Source organism: Pleurodeles waltl, chromosome 4_2 (assembly GCF_031143425.1).
Source record: "Pleurodeles waltl isolate 20211129_DDA chromosome 4_2, aPleWal1.hap1.20221129, whole genome shotgun sequence".
Classification (NCBI taxonomy): domain Eukaryota; kingdom Metazoa; phylum Chordata; class Amphibia; order Caudata; family Salamandridae; genus Pleurodeles; species Pleurodeles waltl.
Genome location: NC_090443.1, coordinates 340,582,746 through 340,604,398, shown reverse-complemented (window position 1 = coordinate 340,604,398; position 21,653 = coordinate 340,582,746).

Below are 21,653 nucleotides of genomic sequence, written 5' to 3'. Positions count from 1 at the left end.
CTTAGTTTTGTACCTTACTGGACCTTGTAGGCCAAAGTGGTGTGAAACGGTACTTTAGTGCAGATTTGTCCTATAATATGTAGACAGTGTAAGCATCACAAATCCTCAGTAAGCACTACAGACCTACACTATGAACACTCACTCACATTATAAGGCCTACCCAAGGTGAGCACCAATCTATGACAAGTCCCTTTTGCCAAACAGCACCTGATTGCATATACAGGGTGGTGCATGATGGTAGTCTTACACATGCAGCCCACACATACATGAGCTCATGTGTAAACAGCGCAAAGCCTCTTACGCTAGCTGCGAGCAGCAGCCTTATTTGAAAAAACAGAGACTGGCAGTTAGCACGCTCAATCCATTTACTGTGAGTGAGAGTCAGCTGGCGAGACTGGCTCACAGAAAAGAAAATGGGTAGTCGATTGCAAAAAATCCTGATTCACTAAATGGGCAGAACCATTTGCTATAATAACTTTTGTATTTCCCTAGTAGATTACATGCAGTACAACTTGAGTATTGGTGGGCCATCTTACAGAGCCCTGATGTACCTTAAAGGCCTCATGTTCTTGTGGATACTTACAGTTGCGTCAGCCTTTGAGATTGATGCTTATGTTTAACCATGCTTGTATACTCGTAGTGATGGTAATGTATGTTTGCATGTATGGAACATTTAATAAAAACACTTGGGGAAAAGGAAAACGTTTGTATTTTCCTTGTGCTTCTGCTGTGCATTTCCTAACCTTCTCCAGATCCTAACATATAACACCAACCTTCTTCATCCATCCTGGATTGGCTTTAAAATATGTAATCCTACCTCTCATTATGGAAAGGGACTACAGCCTGTGCATCATGGGAAGTTATTCTATAAAACTACACCATTCTCCTCAATTCTAACGTCCAATTCTTCACCTCATTACACACAATCTGAATCACTCCTTTTATTGTGCAATTACATTTTTCAACAGCACCATTGCCACTAGGATGATACAATGAAGTTCAAAGTTCTGTCAAAATCTTGGCTGCAAAACATTCCCGGTTAAATATCTTATACAAAAAAACACTATTAGTAGTGGCCACCTTTTCTAAATCTTTAAATTCCACCCACTTCCAATACAAATCTATCAAAGTGACCATATCTTTCTGGACTCATACTCCTGCACCACACAACCCATAATATCTAAAGTCAACAATTCACACAATGACTTTCAACACTGCATTAGACACAGTGGGGGGGGGGGGGGGCTCAGAGTCTTAAGAGACTTGTCAGCTATTTTAAAATCTAAGCATTCATGAACAGCCCTCTCAACATTTAATTCCAAGCCAGCCCACTAACACAATCACTTTAGCAGTCTCTTTGTTCTGGAAATGCCAGCATGGTCTTCATGACACACAATACAATCTGATTTCCAAGTGATTTTAGTAATATTACCTTGTCTTCTCACAACTCGTTCATTCACACAAAGTTCATAGCTCACTTTTTATACTTTCTTAGATACCATCCAATGGCCTTTCTCTTCAGCCCAATGTGAAGTACATACTCTAACTTTTCCAAGAGAGCTATCCTTAACATACACTTACATCCAGTTAAATCATATTTGTTCTATTCATTCTTATCACTCTCATCAGCACTGGCATTCTACTTAGGAAGTCAGGAACCACATTATTTCTACCCCACACATTTCACCATGTACAAAAATTCCCGAAGTCGCACTAAGACTGAAAATCTTAGTATTCAATTTCTTGACAAATGGATTATGGTCGCATTTCAACATTTGTTCCCAAATGAATTTACAGAAAGTGTCTTAAACACCATACTGTGGCTAAGGCCTCCATCTCAATGACATAATAACTGTTTTCTGTTTGTGACAGTAAGTGAGAGGCAAAGACAACAGTGCCCTCTTTCCTTGATCGTCCCACTTGTATAAGGACAGCCCCCAGTCCTTTACCACCAACATCTGTGGTCACAATAGTATTAGTAGGTGGGTCAAATCCTTGTAAAAAAGTGGCTTTACCTGTGCACTTTTGATTTCTCTGAAGCTTATTTGGCATTCTTCATCCCTAATATTATTTGGTTTATTTTTTAATAGTTTGTGCATGTGATATCTTTATCTGAAAACGTGTGCACAAACTGTGAGTAAACTCAGCAGGCTGAGAAACAATTAAAGACCATCTTTTTTGTGTATCTGGCACTTCGTTTATGGCTTTAATTAACTTATTCTTCAGCTTGATATCATGTTCATTCAAGAAATGACCTAAGTAAGGCATTTCCTGTTCAACAAACGTGCACATAATTTGTTATGCTGTGAGACCTTTACTTCCTAATATTGGCAGCATTTTCATTCATCCTTCCTATGATCATCATATTTTTTTATTTCCTCAAACGACAAGAATATTTTCCTGGAAGTATGGTATTTCTTGCACATCTCCCAATAACTCTGAAATCAGTTTTTGACAAACCGCAGCCACAGGTGGTAGGTCAAAAAGGCACACATTTCAATTTGTAACATCGAAAATGTGTGAAAAATATCGGATCTTTGCTGTTGGGGTGTAGTGGCATTTGGTTATATGCTGATCGTAGAGAACCACTTCATTTGTTTAGTCATGGCAAAGATTTCATCCGTCTTGGATAGTAGAAATTGATAGACTTGCATGTTGTCTAGGTCTGTAAGTTGAACACAACCTTATTTGTTTTCATTTGCACACTGAGCCACAGCTACAGATGCCACCCACTGTGATGATTTCACAAGTTCGATAATTCTACTTTCTTGTAGTTTTTGAAGTTCCTTTTTATCTTGACTCTGATCAACTATGGGATGTCGCCTGATCTGTGTACGCTTTCAAAACAATATGTGGGAAAATCCCTTCAGATTGCCAATATTTCTGCTAAACACACTTGGGAATTTCTCTACTGCCTGTTTCCAGGTATCCTAACATACACCCAAGACCAATTTCTTATTTTTAGTGGTATGCTGTAAAACTATGTGTAGCCTTCTTTGGTTTTTCTATCCTGACACTGAGGGGACATCTTTTGCTATGTATAATTTGCATAATGAATCTCCCCCCTTGATCCTAAATTTAAAAGTTTGAAATCCTAACTAGTCAACGCTATCCCTCGTGAAACTGTCAGGACTAATATCTGGGGCTTCCAGGTTAATTCCAATCTTCTCAATGTACTTATTCCTCCACACTCCTTCATATATTACAGAGTAAGGCGACTGAGTCAACAACAATATGTATTTGTGCCCCTCCAGTAGTCATTTGGATTGTGGATTTAATCTGGTTTTGCAAATTTGTTTGTTTGTGATGTGTATTGTTTCCTTCCTTGACATTAAGTTGCATTTCCTGCCTTGTTTTACTATGTCTTTCTTCCACACCACTGCTAGGGGTATTTTGATTTATCTGTGTCACACATCACACTTTTTGTTCGATGTTCCTGTTTTACCACCTTTAGGAAAATGTCCCAGAATTCCACAGTTTAACCATTTGGGCCCATATTTATACTCTGTTTGCGCCGGATTTGCGCAATTTTGGTTTACGCGAATTCAGCGCAAATTTAACTCCCTATTTATACTTTGGCGCTAGACCTGTCCAGCGCCAAAGTTATGGAGTTTGAGTCATTTTTAGTACGTGAAAACCTACCTTGCGCTAATAAAATGCAAGGTACGCATTCCTGTGCAAAAAATGACTCAAAGGCATGTGCGCCTTATTTATCCTCCGGCGTCAAAATGACACACAGGAGGAGGATGGCCTTAAAACAAGGCGCCCAGCCGGATTTGCGCCATTTTTTAACACCTGGGTCAGGGCAGGCGTTAAGGGACCTGTGGGTTCATTTCTATGGTGGGAGACCATGGAAGCAGTCCACAGGTGCCCTTCCCTGTACCCAGGGCCCACCCCTGGAGGACACCCATGGATGGGGCACCCATCCATGGTGAGTGCAGGTAAGTATAATTTTTTATTTATTTTTAAATGGCATGGGGGGGCTAAATTGGGCCCCCCTACATGCCACTGTGCCCAATGGCCATGCCCAGGGGACAGAAGTCCCCTGGGCATGGCCATTGGGCAGGGGGGCATGACTCCTGTCTTTTCTAAAAGAGGAGTCATTTCCATGGGGTTGTGTGTCAAAAAATGACGCAAGTCAGGTTAGAGCCAATATTTTTGACTCTGACCTGACTTGCACCATTCTTTGGCGCACAACCCCCAGTCTTTCCTTCACCTCGCTGCCCTGTTAGAGTAATTAATTTTGACAGTAACCAGGCTACAGCGCCGGCTAATGTAATTCCATAAATAAGGCGCCTGTCTGGTGCGTTGGAATGGCGTTAGCCGGTGGTAAACTTTTTGACGCAAATCTGCCCTGGCACTGATTTGCGTCAAAAAGTATAAATATGGGCCTTGGTAAGCAAGGTGGGACAATTTTTGCATCGGGCTGTATGGTTACTTTTCCTACATTTGTAACATGAAGTTTTTGTTATCCTTGGAAAATTGATGGGCTAATTATACTTCAAAGTTTTGTACTATTTCAATCTACTTTTTGTCTAAGATTTTATTCACATACTGTTGTTCTCTCAAAAGTTCAAGAAAAGACAGCTTAACTACACCTTCCTGAAAGTTTAGCTGTTCTAACTATAGCCAAAACATCCTCTACTGGTGAATCAACGTTTATCAACAGCTTGTCCTGAATGGCTTGAATATGAGAAACCAAAATTATTTGACCGCAAATGAATTCTTCTTTGAGTGTGTTAAAAGTTTTGTGAGTACAGCAACATAATTGTCCACGGCTTCATTTTTAATTTGATTATGTTGGAAAAAACATATATCTCTTGATGGAAACTAAGGAACTTATTTATCAAAGGGTTGCATTTGCCCCACACAACGCAAAAGCGACACAACCCTTATGTTTGATTTTATAAAGCTACATAAGGCCACGTTGCGTTGCACTGAGTGGCTTGAACAATCTAGAGTAACAACGCAGCGCCAATCGCTCCCATCACATGCAACACCCATGTATTTTGACGCATTCCCAGATTTACTATAAGTGACAGATATGGGAATGTGGCAAAACTGCTGTGCCTCCCCAGATGAGGCATAAGGGAAGACATATCTTTATTCCTCTTTGTTTTTCCTTTTTCTATGTGTGCTTCAGAATGAAGAAGAAAATGACTCAGGGGATTGTTTTTGTGCAGGAAGGTGCCCCTTTGTGCACAAAACAATCCTGCTTACAATGCAGGCACCTGCTTTGGTACTTTTCAGCATATTGTGTGCTAGCACTGGGAAAAGGAAGAATGCACCGTATTATTTTAAATACAGTGCATAAATGCCTTTTACCTGTCACTGTCACACACCGCAACAAGGTGGCTTGCTGTCCTGCATCACATATTCATAAATATGCCTCTAAAACTTTAGGGGAATCATACTCAATTAGATCAGTTGATTACATTTGCAAAAATATCTGCTTCAACCAGCACCCCTCCTACTTTTTTCTCCATGTGGTTAAATATTCTCTAACCCCCAGATCCAGGCCAATGCAACAAATATACATTTTGGATTTTCAGATGTAAACGTCCCATTATCAATTGTGAATCAATTAAAAAAAATTCAGTTCATTATTGGTTAACCTTTAAATGAGAGAAGGCCTTGAGGTGGAGACAGCTGAAATGGTTGTGTGCTGCCATCACAAAAGTTGCACACCTGCTTGTAAAAAAACACAAATTAACTTAATTGAATTGTAACAAATATTGTTAAACTAGTATTATTTTTCCTCCAGGATATATGAACTGGGCAAAAAATAAAATTTTAGGTTGTGCCAATGCACATACAAATACTGCTGAGATCCACTAATATGGCCACTGTATGCTGTTACTGAAAAATTTCAAATGTTAACTGGTTGCTTCTCCAAAAGATAGGAAACACGCCCCCCCACCCCCCGATTAAAAAGTGCAGCAAACGTGAAAAATAAAATGGTAATACAATTATTTTATTACCATTTTTATTTTTAACCGCTGCCAGCCCAAAATGAGTGCAAGGGTGGGGCGCAGCCATTGCTGCTGATTGGCAGCAGGGAAGAGTAACAATGGTCACACCACCAGTTTAAAGTGGGCATGTCAATTTGGCTGGCGGTCTTGCAACAAAAAGGCCAACATGTGCACTTTAAACCTATCCAACATGAGCAGTGTTAGACAGCCAAGTAGAGACCAGGGACAGGCTCCAGGTGCTTCAATGAGCCGTGAGCCAGCCCACTCCAACTAATCCTGGTGCTTCTCTCATGCTGGTTAACAGTATTATTTTTAAAGTTCTCTCTGTTGCTGGATAACATTTCTAATAGCACGAAAGCAGAATCTGGATTGTTTAGGGGAGTTGGCTCTGAGATGGAAAACACACACAGAGGACATGCAGCCAGTGGGTAAGTAAACATTTTATTTTATTTTTAAGCTCTCGGGTGCCTTGGACGAGGTCACCTCGTCCCACACCCGGGAACTGGGGGGAGCGCTAGCGCTCCACCGCTGTGCTCCCCCCCCACCCCCTCCCAAGGCAGGGATGGAAGGGGAAGCCCTGAAATTGCCATAAGGGAGCGACCCCTTGGGCAAGGTTCGCTCCCAATGGGGGGCATTTTTTTGGAAGGCCTTTTCTGCCCCCCCTGAAACCTCTAGGCACCAGGGATCATTTTTTTGTTTTTTTTTTTAGGTGGGGAGCGACCCCTTAGGCAAGGGTCGCTCCCCTAGGGGGCAAATTATATTTAGGCCATTTCTGCCCCTTTGGCCTATTTTGATGAGGCCAATCTGCCTCCAAGGGGGACAGAAACCACTAGACACCAGGGTGTTTTTTTTGTTTACGTGAATTTCACGCAAGGGGAGCGACCCCTTAGGCAAGGGTCGCTCCCCTGGGGGAAAAATTTATTTTAGGCCATTTCTGCCCCCCTGGGGGGCAGATCAGCCTATTTTGATTAGGCCGATCTGCCCCCAAGGGGGGCAGAAACCACAAGGTACCGGGGATTTTTTGTTTTTTTTTGTTTTACAGATGGGGAGCGACCCCTTGGACAAGAAAAATTGTATTTAGGCCATTTCTGTCCCCTTTTTTTTTGCGCCAATGTCACGCAGGGGGAGCGACCCCGTAGGCAAGGGTTGCTCCCGGGAGGGGGGTGGGGTTGGGGACCAAATTTATTTTAGGCCATTTCTGCCCACCCCTGGGGGCAGATCGGCCTAAACCCCTAGGCGCCAGGGCAAATTTTTTTGTGTGTTTTTTGTTTGTTTGTTTGCTTGTTTTTTTTAGAGATGGTGAGCGACCCCTTAGGCAAGGGTCGCTCCCCTGGGGGAAAAATTTATTTTAGGCCATTTCTGCCCCCCTGGGGGGCAGATCAGCCTATTTTGATTAGGCCGATCTGCCCCCAAGGGGGGCAGAAACCACTAGGTACCGGGGATTTTTTTGTTTTTTTTGTTTTACAGATGGGGAGCGACCCCTTGGACAAGGAAAATTGTATTTAGGCCATTTCTGCCCCCTTTTTATTTGCGCCAATGTCACGCAGGGGGAGCGACCCCATAGGCAAGGGTCGCTCCGGGGGGGGGGGAGGGGGTGGGGTGCTTGGAGAGCAAATTTATTTTAGGCCATTTCTGCCCACCCCTGGGGGCAGATCGGCCTAAACCTCTAGGCGCCAGGGCACATTTTTTTTTTTTTTTGTTTGTTTTTTTAGAGATGGTGAGCGACCCATTAGGCAAGGGTCGCTCCCCTGGGGGGGCAAATTGTATTTAGACCATTTCTGCCCCCCTTGGGGGCAGATCGGCCTATTTTAAGTCAATCTGCCCCCAAGGGGGCAGAAACCACTAGGCACCGTGGATTTTCTTTTGGTGCCAATGTCACGCAGGGGAACGACCCCGTAGGCAAGGGTCGCTCCGGGGGGGGGGTGATTTATTTTAGGCCATTTTGGCCCCCCGGGGGCAGATCGGCCTATTATTAGGCCGATCTGCCCCCGGGGGGGTTTAAAAACCTCTAGGCGCCAGGGCAAATTTTTTTTGTGTGGTTTTTTTTCGTTTGTTTGTTTTTTTAGAGATGGGGAGCGACACATTAGGCAAGGGTCGCTCCCCTGGAGGGCAAATTGTATTTAGACCATTTCTGCCCCCCTTGGGGGCAGACTGGACGATTTTAGGTCAATCTGCCCCCAAGGGGGCAGAAACCACTAGGCACCGTTTTTGGTTTTTTTGGCGCCAATGTCATGCAGGGGGAGCAACCCCGTAGACAAGGACCGCTCCCGTGGGGGGGGGATTGGGGTGGGCAAATTTATTTCAGGCCATTTCTGCCCCCCCGGGGCCGGCTGAGCTAGAGGCCAAAATCCACAGGTAGGCACTTTGCAAAAAACACCTCTGTTTTCTGTGAAAAAAACTTTCTGTCACCGAAATGTGAGGAAAACGTGTTATTTTTAGCCAAATTTTTAGGTTTGCAAAGGATTCTGGGTAACTGAACCTGGTCAGAGCCCCACAAGTCTCCCCATCTTTGATTCCCCTAGGTCTCTAGTTTTCAAAAATGCACAGGTTTGGTAGGTTTCCCTAGGAGCCGGCTTAGCTAGGGGCCAAAATCTACAGGTAGGCACTTTGCAAAAAACACCTCTGTTTTCTTTCAAAAAATGTGATGTGTCCACATTGTGTTTTGGGGCATTTCCTGTCACGGGCGCTAGGCCTACCCACAGAAGTGAGGTATCATTTGTATCGGGAGACTTGGGGGAACATAGAATAGCAAAACAAGTGTTATTGCCCCTTGTCTTTCCTTACATTTTTTCCTTCCAAATATAAGAGAGTGTGTAAAAAAGACGTCTATTTGAGAAAAGCCCTGTAATTCTCATGCTAGTATGGTCACCCCGGAATTCAGAGATGTGCAAATAACCACTGCTCCTCAACACCTTATCCTGTGCCCATTTTGGAAATACAAAGGTTTTCTTGATAGCTATTTTTCACTCTTTATATTTCAGCAAATTAATTGCTGTATACCCGGTATAGAATGAAAACGCACTGCAGGGTGCAGCTCATTTATTGGCTCTGGGTACCTAGGGTTCTTGATGAACCTACAAGCCCTATATATCCCTGCAACCAGAGGAGTCCAGCAGACGTAACGGTATATTGCTTTAAAAAATCTGACATTGCAGGAAAAAGTTTCAGAGTAAAATGTAGAGACAAATTGCAGTTTTTTCACCTCAATTTCAATATTTTTCTTTTTCAGTTGTTATTTTCTGTAGGAAACCCTTGTAGGATCTACACAAATGACCCCTTGCTGAATTCAGAATTTTGTCTACTTTTCAGAAATGTTTAGGTTTCTGGGATCCAGCATTGGTTTCACGCCCATTTCTGTCACTGACTGGAAGGAGGCTGAAAGCACAAAAAATCGTAAAAATGGGGTATGTCCCAGTAAAATGCCACATTTGTGTTGAAAAATTGGGTTTTCTGATTCAAGTCTGGCTGTTCCTGAAAGCTGATAAGCTGGTGATTTTAGCACTGCAAACCCTTTGTTGGTGTCATTTTCAGGGAAAAAAACACAAACCTTCTTCTGCAGCCACTTTTTCCCATATTTTTTTAAAAAAACGAAATTTTCACTGTATTTTGGCTAATTTCTTGGCCTCCTTCAGGGGAACCCACAAAGTCTGGGTAACTCTAGAATCCCTAGGATGTTGTGAAAAAAGGACGCAAATTTGGCTTGGCTAGCTTGTCTGGACAAAAAGTTATGAGGGCCTAAGCGAGAACTGCCCCAAATAGCAAAAAAAGGCCTGGCACAGGAGGGGGAAAAGGCCTGGCAGCGAAGGAGTTAAATATCCAACTATTATAAACAGTAACTAAATTGCTAACATGAATTACATTAACGTTTTAAAATGAAACTTTTTAACTTTAAAACATTAATGTAATGCATGTCAGCAATTTAGTCGCATACATGCCAATACAGCCAATTCAGGCAGGAGACTACCGTTTTTTAAAGCCAAAATGACTTATTTTAGTCTGTCTCACACTTGAAATTGCCTCTGGTTCACGAAAAAGTCAATGGAGGAAATACATTCTCACGATTATTATTTTTTTAAATCTCCCACTTTCCTCTTGTTAAATGTTGGCATGTATGTAGTTTCTGTTTACTGCATGCGTTTTATTTAATCTTTCTGAACATATTTTCGACCCACTGATAGAATCTGTGAGAAACTCACACTGCCTTCAGCCTCAACTCCAGAGCTCTCAGTCGTTGCTCGTTATAAACACCAGTTCTCTCGCCCCACTTTCAGATGCCGCCAGCCACCACTGAATATTAAGCATGCACACATTTTAGTTTTCACAGGTTCTAGCTTTTCCTAGAAAGGAGTGTTCATTGAAGCAGTGCATGTGGCTCATTCACTTCTCTAGAAGCATGATTGTTTGAACGTCTACGCGAGCAGTAGAGCGAGATGCCGGAGGAGCACAGCTCGTTTAACTCTTGCTTGACGTTGGCGCGTGCATCCAGCCATTAAAAGTAGTATGCTCAAGTCCCCTTTCATCTTTTTTTGCATTTTATTTTACATTTTATTCTAGGTTAAACAGTCACAAACTTACCACTGAGTAACAACTCCTCCTGGGGGTTATTGGGTGTCCTGGGATTTGCAGTGGTAAGTCAGAGATCAGACTTCCGAATAGTGCAACATCCTTCTTAGTTGCATGGTGTAAACTGCAGAGGCCCTTAAGGCCTGAACCTTGCTCTTCACTGCTACAAGGATTCACACCACACAGATATTACTTATATGGGTATGGCTGCAAGTGGTCCACAACCCTCTTATTTATACTCTTTGTCCGAGCCCTGCCTCCAGGGTGCATGCAGAGTAGACTCTACCTTAAGGCCAGGTGGCACTCTTCAAATCCTTCCCCATGTTGGTCCTCAGCTGGGACCCCCACCTCGGGAGGATCTATTACATTCTTCTACATTGAACACACAGTCCTTGAGGACACCGGTGGTCTCAGGATGCGGACTCAGTATATATTTCCCTGCTGTCCATTGCACACATAACATCCCTGCACGTCTCACAACACTGCCAGACACACACATGGCATACCTTTTAAAGTGTAAAGTAGGAAATTAAAAAAAAAAAGTTGGGGGAATATATTTTTGCCAATTGACATATATTGAAGCAGAGGCAAGTTTAGGCAGAGGAACTATAATAAAGCGATTTTTGGCTTTAAAAAATTGGGAGTCTTGAATCGGGGCTGTTGGCATGTATGCAGGCGACTGTTCTATCTTTTACCTGCCATTTCTTACAGCATTCTCTCCTTTCAGGGGAAACCAGTACTGGAACAGTCCACACCTACAACATGCGTGACAGCCTGATGACTACATAATATGTACCACCGCTTCCTACACCAAGACAAGCAGTGTGCAAAACCGCTACAGTGGCAAGATGTATCCTTGGGCTGCCCTTTGCTAGTTCAATTGAACATACGCTTTTCAGAACCAATCCATGTAATGGGAAATGAGGAAGACATCAGCAAGGCCATTAACATGCATATAAAGGTCTTTCTTATCATACCCGCAGGGGCAATACATATAATATTTAAATGTTGCAATATCTTGTGGTTTCCTTATCAGTTTCCATGTGTTCAGGTGTAGAGAGATGGTGTAGGATGTCCAGGATCATACAGTGCTCTCAAGTAGAGGAGCTAGGATTGAACCCTTCAGTCCTGGACCGAAGAGTGACATTTAACCCATTGTAAACAGTTTCATTTGGCTCCTCCTCATTGGTTTAAAGCAATATTCGCTTAGGTGATTTGATATACTGCAGGCTTGGCCCTTCATACTTAATGGCTTGTATTAGAGCAACAGTAAAGCAGACGTGGTAGATAAATTACCAAGATTTGCTAATGGTTTAACTATACTATCTTATGATAAAATTTTGAACCATACTGTAGATGTAAGAGACACTGTAGGGGCGAATGGTAAAGTGATTTGGAAGTGGAAGGAATGCCTTAAATGAGTTTCTGCTGTTTGTTAAGATCTGCTTTCAGGCTGCAAAGAGACAAATTCTAAAAATATAATTTTCAGAATTGCTATGTTGAGGAATAACAGCTTTGTGGAAGATTTTTAGGTCTTGCTTAGCAGTGCAGCCATTGTCAGACCTTTTGTGATCAACCTACAAAAGAGCTTTCAGGGATTCCTGCAGAAGGTAATCGGCTCCGCTCACCTGATGGTGGATAGGAGCACAATTCTGATTGAGCAGAGACGCTCTACTTTCACAGACTTTTTCTTGCCCTGTACCCAGCAATAATAATTTTCTTTGTTTATCCTGCTGCCTGAGCCAGCTGCAGTATAGCTGCCTAGAGAAAGCTCACTAACATGCAGAAGTATCGATTTCTGGGTCACACACAGCACTCGAATGTGGTTAAAGTGTCCTAGATAAGCTGATGATTTATGGTGTCTGTTTTTGTCTGTCAGCAGCACAGATCCCCTTGCCTTTCTATCATTAACTTTAGACTTCCGAGTGCAGTTTTGTCTTTGAGAGCAGTATGGGATGTTGTTTTTCACACTAATCTAAATGGATCTATACATGTGCCTTGACACCATAGTTGTAACCGGACCTTATGTCATCAACATAAAGACCTTTCAGAGTACAAAGGGCTTAGACTCCACTTGCATGTTAGTTTTCTTAAGATGACAATTTGATTTGTCCGAAGTCATGCACTTCAAATAAAAAGTGTTTGTAATACACTTTTTGGTTTGTGGCAAAGCAGAAAGTCAAGGCTGCAGGACAGAGTTGGTTACGGTGGCAAGCCAACGACCATAGCTATAGGCCTTGTCTGTTCATTATTAAATGTTATAAAAAAAGCAGTAGGCCTGATTATTTATTGTGAAAAGTATATCGTAAAGTCAATAGGCATTTGAGAATGGATTGGTATTACTTATTATTAAAGACTAGAGATAGGTATTTTGTTCCATCGAATCTCACAGATGACCGTAGTAGGCAAGGGCTTTAGAGTTGGTTACTCCTGTGACAAGATATGCATATAGAAGATTTGCTCTGTGAGAATCCATAATTAGGATCCTTAGGAGAGATAGTATTTTTTTTTTAGCTGAATGTAATTTAGTATACCTTCCCAATTGCATGACTTTTTGACTCTTTTTTTGTGGAAAAGCTTATGCTCAAAACAGTAGTTCTGAGTTGGTTATGGTGATAAACTGTAGGTCTAATTGGTGCACCGGGAAACATTACGCCTGATGCCATAGGTCTGATATGCATATTAAGGAACGTTATGATAAAGGTAGTAAGCCTAGTTTATTTATTATGAAAAACAGTTGTTACAGCCAGTAGGCATTAAACAGTTGGTTGTTATCATATTGTGTTATAGGTAATAAGTATTTTGGTGCATGTAATCTCACAGATTAGCTCAGTAGGCAGGGGTTTTTGGCATTGGTCACCCACTCTGACAAACCCTGGGGATTTTCACTGTTAGGCAGTGGAGTTCAGTGCAGTAAGTCTGAGTTGGTTATGGTGACAAGCCAACAATAACAGCTATGTGTCAGAATGATGCGCTGGAAGAAAATCTATCAGAAGTCAGCGGTCTGGTATGTTTATTATGATATTTTATGACAAAGGCACTAGAGATTTTTTTTTCATCAAAAGCATTTGTTAAAACAATAGGCCTGCAACAGTGAATTATCACACGTTGACACACAATATAGACAGATACTTTGTTACATATGATCTCACAGATTACCATTATAGGCAAGGGTTTCCGTGTTGGTCACCCATTCTGACAAACCTTGGGAGTAGAAGATTTTCACTGTGATGATTCTTGTTTGGCCTTGTTAACAGGGGTTGTATATGTTTCTGCCAAATGTAATTCTGTATATATTTGTAATTTGATACCGTATGCATGAAGGTTACTAGCTAATGCACACTTCAGTAAGTCTGTGTTAGATGTAATATCAAGCCAATGGAAAAGGTCCCATCAGTTTACTGGGAGAAGTCATGTCAGATTCCTTAGGTGTAATGTGTTTGTAATAAAAAGTTATGATAAAGCAAGTAGACCTGGCGCACCTATTGTGAAAACCATGTGTTATGTGCAATAGGCTTCAAAGATGGCTTGTTATTACACTGTACTGAAGCCTGTAGGAAGATATTGTGTTAAATGGAATCTCACAGACTTCACTAGTAGTCAAGGATTTTGGTATTGGTGACCCACACAGATAAACAATTGGGATAGATGATTTCACTATGGGAATTCTTATTAGGCTCTACTATCAGTGATTTTATATTGTTTGAGACTGGAACTTTGTACATTTTTAAATGTTATTTCTATATTCTTGATAGTTGCTTTGTGGGAAAGCTTATGACCAACACGGCATGTCTGAGTTTGTTATGGGGACATGCCAGTCATAAAGTGTAAAGACTATTTATGGTGAAAAGTTACATCAAAGGCAGTAGGCCAGACATAATGATTGTGAAAAGCATATGCTAAAGTCAATACACATTTAGAGATGGCTTGTTAAAAATGCATCAAGCCTACAGACCGGTATTTTGTTACAAAGATTACCATGGTAGGCACGAGTTTTGGTGTTGGTTACCCCCTCTGTAAATCATGGGTATAGCAGATTTGCACAGTGAGAACCCTTACTAAACCATCTTTGGAAAGATGGTATTTTGGTTTACCAACTGTAATTTGGTATACATTTGTAATATAATGGCTGCATGTTTGATGATTGCCTTGTGGGATAGCCTAGCTCTGTACAATAGACCCAAGTTGCTATAGGCCTAACTAGTTAAATAAGAAAAGGTATTTCACATGTTGTACTTATTAAAAAAACATGCAACAAAGGGAGTAGGCCTGATTTATTTACTATGAAATTCACATGTTAAAGCCAATAGGTATTTAAGGGAGGGCTGTTTTTGCACCATGGTTAAGTCTGTAATCAGGTTGTTTGTTACATTAAAAATAACCTTTGTAGGGAATATTTTAGTGTTGGTTACTCCCTCTGATAAACCCTGGGATCAGGGATCTCTTCAGAAGGCTTGACAGGCTTACCCGTCTGCCACGACTGTGTAATGAGAAAACAATAAATAATACATGGATCAAATGTATAAAATATTCAAATATATTTAAATCTATATCTGTATATAGTTACATGGAGGGCCTTTGGGTTAGCCTTTTTGTGCCATTTGGGGTATCTCCTTCCATCCACGGCAGCACAGTGCATAGGGTAATGGTTCAGTCTGCATCAGTCATTGGTTCTCTTGCCCTGTGAAAGATAGCATTTTCTGATAACGTGCACATCCACCAGAAAATTTGTGTTTTAGTGTCAGATCTAGTTGGTCTGTCCTTTAGTTTTCATTTTTGTCCTTTTTATAGTTCCCCTTTCATTTATTTGCTTCTTTTCTTTTAAGACCGTGCTAATGGCTTACTTGATTGCTTCTCATTTCACCTGCAGTGCACCACATTTCCACTTCCTGTAAACCAGGTGACCATTATGGAATGCTGTTGTTCTTAGTGTATTATTGTTTTACTATTTCAAGATGGGTGACATGTTGGTTCTAAGTGTGCTACCATGGTAGAACTTTGAAACTAAAAGTCTATGTACAATACCTCTGTAAGATGGACAGCTTCTGCTATATCTAGCTTTATTATTGCACACATATGCCTGTTGTGTTAATTGACAGAACGCTGTCTTTTTGCTATTAGTTTTCCTTTAACTTATCTTGTACATGTTGTTGCTTGGTATTTTTTCTATTGTGGTTGTGTCAGAGAGTGAATGCAAGAATGAGTCAGTGGATGGAGGAATGGATGCATAAATGCAAAGATAAATGACAGAGTGCATGTATGGTGATGTATTGAGTGCCTAAACCCATCAGTGACGAAACAGGTAATTTCATTTATAAGTCAGACCTAATGGCATATTCAATGCTTGCATGATGATATGTCCTTCGGTGTTCCCTCGTACAAGTACCCCAGCCTACGTTTCCTCTCTATACGACACCACTCACAGACTCAATGCTCTTACTCAATAACTAAATTTCTTGCTTATTCATTCACTTCTTTACACTTTGAAATACTAGGTTACCTCCTTGAGGTAAGAAGTCATACAGCACCTCATACAGACACAGACTCAACAGATTCATTGTTATTCAAACTCTCCTTCCCTTGCAGTCAAAGCATTGAAATCCTAGAGTGAAACAGACGTGCTCCATCCTTCCAAACATTTCAAAGACACCCATATGCAAGTCTCAGTCATCGTTTTGGCAAAGGTTTACAGGCTTCTCTGCATCTCTCATGCAAACAGCCAAGCCTATTATCTCTCTCCACTTCTGCATGGAAGGCCCTTGAAATGTTTTGATTAGGGAGGGTCCGATGGTTGAGACCTGAGTGCAGACACTATCGGAGACGGGGTGGTGTAAGGATCTACTTCTATGATATTCTTCTCAACCTAGTATCTCTCTGTCATTCCATCTCCCACTCCTTACTTCATGGCTGTTTGGCCCCATTCCCATCACCACTGCTTCACCACTCCTCTTCTGCTCTTACGTTTTCTGCCCAGCCAGGCAGATGCCTGGGGTTGATTAGGAACCTCTTTCTCCAACTGAAGGAACTGAGAGAAGGTCAATATTGGTATTTGTTAGCTGAAGTTCCTAGAGAAAGCGAATAAAAAGACTGGTACATTATAGCGGAATTTACATCTACTAAAAAATTTAAAAAATAGCGCACCATCTCAGCAAGTAGCTAAAGCAGGGGTCTACAGATTTTATAATGCAACTGGTAAGCAACATGTGCTTGCTCTCACATGAGTTTAGGAGCCCATTATTCCCTGCAGTGCTTAATATGTTAAAAAAAAAAACAAATGCAGAAATCCAAAGTTTCTCTTAGGGCACCGGTGGACCATCGAAGAAGATCGGAGTTTCTTAATACCACAGTTGGCTAGTTTGGATCATATCATAGCTCTTACTTCCACCACCTTCCACCTCCAGTCTCTATCTCACTCATGCAGGTTCTTTTTCGTTGCTGCATTCTCCATATGTCACTCTTTTCCTTCTCTCTCTTTAATGTAGTTATTTTTTTACTCGGGTCAAAGTCTGATGATGAAAAATAAGCCCCGCCCCCAAAAACTAGTGCTGGTGCCCACCATCTGCAACCACCAGTAAAGATTGAGCACCAACCCCTACGTTAATATACGGAGTAGATAGTCTGCCATATGAGTGCATCAGCCTTAGATAAGGTGGGAGTGGTGGTGGTGGGGGGTGATCGGGGGGAGGCGTTGGAGCATGGGAGGGAAGGGTTGAAAAATCTATTCTCTTTAGGGAATCAGGTTAGATCTAGTTATTATGGGAGTGCTGTGTAAAGCATATTCTGCAACGATCAGAATGCACCATAAGCATTATGCATGAGTAAAGATGAAATTATGACCTGGTGCAACATGAGTATGAAGAAATACAGATACAAAAAATATCATAATATCTAATTTTTAGTAATGATTGTAATTGCTGCCTTAAAAGACCAAAATACTAATTCCAATATGGACAAACGAAATTTCTAGAAAAATGCAGCAACATTTAATATATTTTTTGTCAAACATCTCTTTATTGAAGAATTGTGGTGAAAAGACAACAACAAATGCCATAATGCCTTGAACGCAGCAAAGCCTCAATGAGCCAGTACTTTAGATTAATAGTAGCCTCTACAGCTGTTAACAACAGTTACATATTATGTGTGCAGCAACAGAGCAGTCAGGCTGTCTGTGTATATCGAGGGAGTACCAGTAAATCAACACTAGAAAACCCCCTTCCAACAACTTAACAAAGGGAAGAGAGAAAGAGAATCAGTAAAAGAAAAGAAGAACAGAGAAAAGCGTGCACAATGTAGAAAGCGTATCCTACTAGGTGAGAGATAATCTTCCAATAAGGTCTAGCATCCCTGAAGGAGGGAAGGAGAGAGGTTTGTGGAATGGGGGGGGGGAATAGAAGTGACAAGGGTCCTGACCAAGGGGTGAGAGTTATTGAAAGAGCAGGAGGGCTTTGAGTCTAGGTGGCATAAGGCATGTATATTCCAATGAGGAGAAATAGGGCCTGATTACAACTTTGGAGGAAGGTGTTAATCCGCCCCAAAAGTGACGGATATACCACCAGCCGTATTACGAGTCCATTATATCCTATGGAACTCGTAATATGGCTGGTGGTATATCCGTCACATTTGGGACGGATTAACACCTCCTCCAAAGTTGTAATCAGGCCCATAGTGTAGAAGAGGTTGCCAAATATGGGTAAGCTTCCCTCTGTATGGGCAATTATGTGTGAAAGCAATTCCATGGCTTGGACTTGCCACAGGCGTGTAAACCATAAGGTTGTACTGGGGCTGGGAGGCAGCGGGTTGTTTCCAGTGTAGTGCAATTAGTTGCATGGCCGCTCCCAACATGTGGGAGATTAAGTGCAAATCGGTGTGTCTCATGGCCTGCAGGGTTTGAGGTCCGATACCAAGGAATACTGTTGAGTATCTATCTGTAGCCTATTGTGCTTTTAAGATGGCTATGGATTTCTTTCCAGAAGGTGGTAATGCTGGGACATGACCACAATATGTGCAGAAAGTCCCCAGGCACAGAGGAACAATGCCGGCACACGGGAGAGGCTGAGGGATAGATAGTGTGAAATCAGGTGGGTGTGAGGTACCAGCGCGTCATAACCTTGTACGCCATTTCCCTTTGGGGTATGCTTCTCGTGATCAGCGGGATATCGCACCATAGGTGCTCCCATTGTTTTATGGGTAGCTCATCCCCAATGTCGGGGTGCCATTGTGTTTGGTAGGGATGTAGATGGATAGGGTGGAGTGTTGGAGGACCTTCTAAGTGGATGAGTTGAGTCTGTGGGAACCATTTAACGACAGAACCAAGGCACCAAAAGCTCAGAGGAGTCACGCGATGTCCCAGAGGAAGTGACAGGCAACAGCACTATCCATACACAACCAATGCTTATCGACTTCACGTGCCACCCACTCTGAGAAGAAGTGGAGGTGTGCAGCCCAGTAGTATTCGAGGAGGTTAGGGCATCCCAACCTTCCCTGGTCTTGAGGAAGCATCAACACTGTGATGGAGAACGAGGGCGCGTACCTGGCATATGAAGGAGCAGATGTGCACAGGATCTCATCTTGGTGAATCGGCGCAGGGAGACATTAGAAGAGATATAGTATTTGTGGCAATAAGGACATTTTGACTGCGTTTAAGCATCCCAACCATGAAACCTGGAGGGGTTTCCAACGGTGGAGGTCCTCCAAGACTGATTTTCAACATTCAGGCCAATTGGCCATTGACCAGGTGGCTAGCGTTGGGGTGAGGCAGAGGCCTAAGTATTGGATGGATCTAGGGACCCAATGGAAAGTTGTGAGGGATTGGACTGCTGGAAGATGTGCTAGGGGAATAGTTAAGTTGCCTGAGATTTGGTCAGGTTGATATTGAGGAGACTACCTCAAAAATCTGGAGTAAGTGGATGAGCACTGGGAGGGATTTCTCTGGCTGGGCAAGGGTCAGCAGGAGGTCATCAGCGAATAAGGCAATTTTGAAGGCTTGTCCACCAAAGGGTATCCCCACTACATCCTCTGTTTGTCGAATGGCTGCCACCAGGGGCTCCACTGCTATGGCGAACAGGAGGGGTGAAAGGGGGCAGCCCTGTCTAGTGCCCCTCCGTAGATGACTGACCTGAGACAGACCTCCATTGACTCGGATTCTCGCAGTAGGGGAGGTATAGAGGCCATAATCCAGTTAATCATCACAAGGGTTAATCCTATCTTTTGAAGTACGACCTTTAAAAAGCTTCAACTGACCCAATGAAACGCCTTCTCTACATCAAGCGAGAGAAGGGAAGCTGGGATGGCATGTCGATGGGATTTCTCCACTAGATAGGCCAGGTGGCAGATATTGTTTGTGGATGAAACCGACCTGGTCTGGGTTGACAAGGCATGTGAGATAGGGCTCCAGTCTGTTAGCTAAGATTTTAGCATACAGTTTTGAATCAGTAGAGCGACCAATCCTTATCCAGTTTTTAGATGAGAGTTGTTAGAAATGGGGTTTCTGGTTGGCTAGGGTATGCACCTCAGCCAGGCAGAACTTACCCACTCTAGTCAGGGCAAGGGAGTTGCACGTCCAAGATAACCCCTGCTCACCCCCTTGGTAGCTTGGCACGAGCAGTCAGGCTTAACCCGGAGGCAATGTGTAAAGCGTTTGCACAACACACACACACATGTGACGCAATATCCCCACCACAAAGGAAACACAACACCAGATTATATGAAAATATACTGTATTGTACACAACGCAATTATCAGACCCAACATCACATATCAGTACTATCCTGCTACCTTAGCAGTTGTCAGAACGTTACACATTAGTTACTCTGCAACCTAGCAGTAGTCACACATAACACACAGGTTACTCAGTATTCTGCAACATAAGCAGTAGTCAGGAAAACACGTTATTACATCACAGCAGTTGTCATAAGAATATCATAAAATGCCCATAGCAGGAACATTAGAAAACATATGGCAAGTTAGAAAAACATATTAGCAAGCATGTCCATAAAAGGAACATTTGCATACACATATGTAAAAACATCAAACGCAGGTAAGTAATATATGAATCAAACAAAAGTCTGTAGAAAGAACTTTGGATTGCAACTGTATTGGTCCTTTAAACAGTACCTGGTTGGATGAAGGCACCTCCAGTGCCTAGAAGGCGAACAATGGGGCCCCTGCGCTCCTATGCGCAAAACGGGGGCCTCCCTTATACTCTGGGGTCAGAGGAGGGCGACATGCACCTCCTCTCTTTTATAGACAGGCCCATCCGGGGACCGTGATTACTGGGGGCCCCCCAGGGCCTCAACCGGCCCTCACGAGGGGGGCTAAAGCCAGCAAAAACAACTTAGGGCAGGAGGGGGGCACCACGCACCCCCTCCGGTTTAATGACAGGCCCCTCCCGGGACCAGCGATCTCTGGGGGCCCCCCGAGCCTCCACTGGCCCTTCCACCAAGGGGGGGGCCCCCACAATAATGCCCGTTTTACCTAACAGTAGAAAAGGAGCGTCCTGCTCCTAACGCAGAGGCCAGGGGGCACTCCCCGCGCCTTCCCCTGGTCCTGCCGTGAAGCCACAAGAAGATCGGACCCCTCCTGGGGCCCGAGCAGACACTCGCCTGCACCCGATGCGGTGCGCAAGTGTTCTTCCAGCTTCCCGGGCTGCTGCGGTGATCTTATTTAAAGGGGCACAATGCAGCAAGGAGCCTACGAGCTCCCAAGGCTCCATAAGGGGAGCGACCCTTGACCCAAGGGTAGGTTGCTCCCCCTGCCGCTGCAGCTCCTCCAGCTCCTCCAGGTTCCTGAGTTCCTGAGACCCACCTCACAGTAAGTACCCCCCACCTCCCAGCCCCTCGCCCTGCCCCGCGCTACTCACCCTCTCTCCTGCTCCTGCTTCTTTTCCTCCTCTCTGTCTCTTCCTCCTCGCTCCTCCTCTGCAATCTTCTTATGTACTCTTCTTTTCCCCGTCTTCTCTCTTCTTCTGTGTGCTCCTCAGCCTCTCCTGTCGCCTCTCTTCTTCCTCATCTTGTTCTGTGGTCTTCTGCCTTCTGCTCTTCGTCTTCTGTATCTTCTTTGGTGATCTTCTGTTCGTCCGCTCTTCTGCTTCTTCGTCCCCTGCATCTTCCTCTGTGTTCT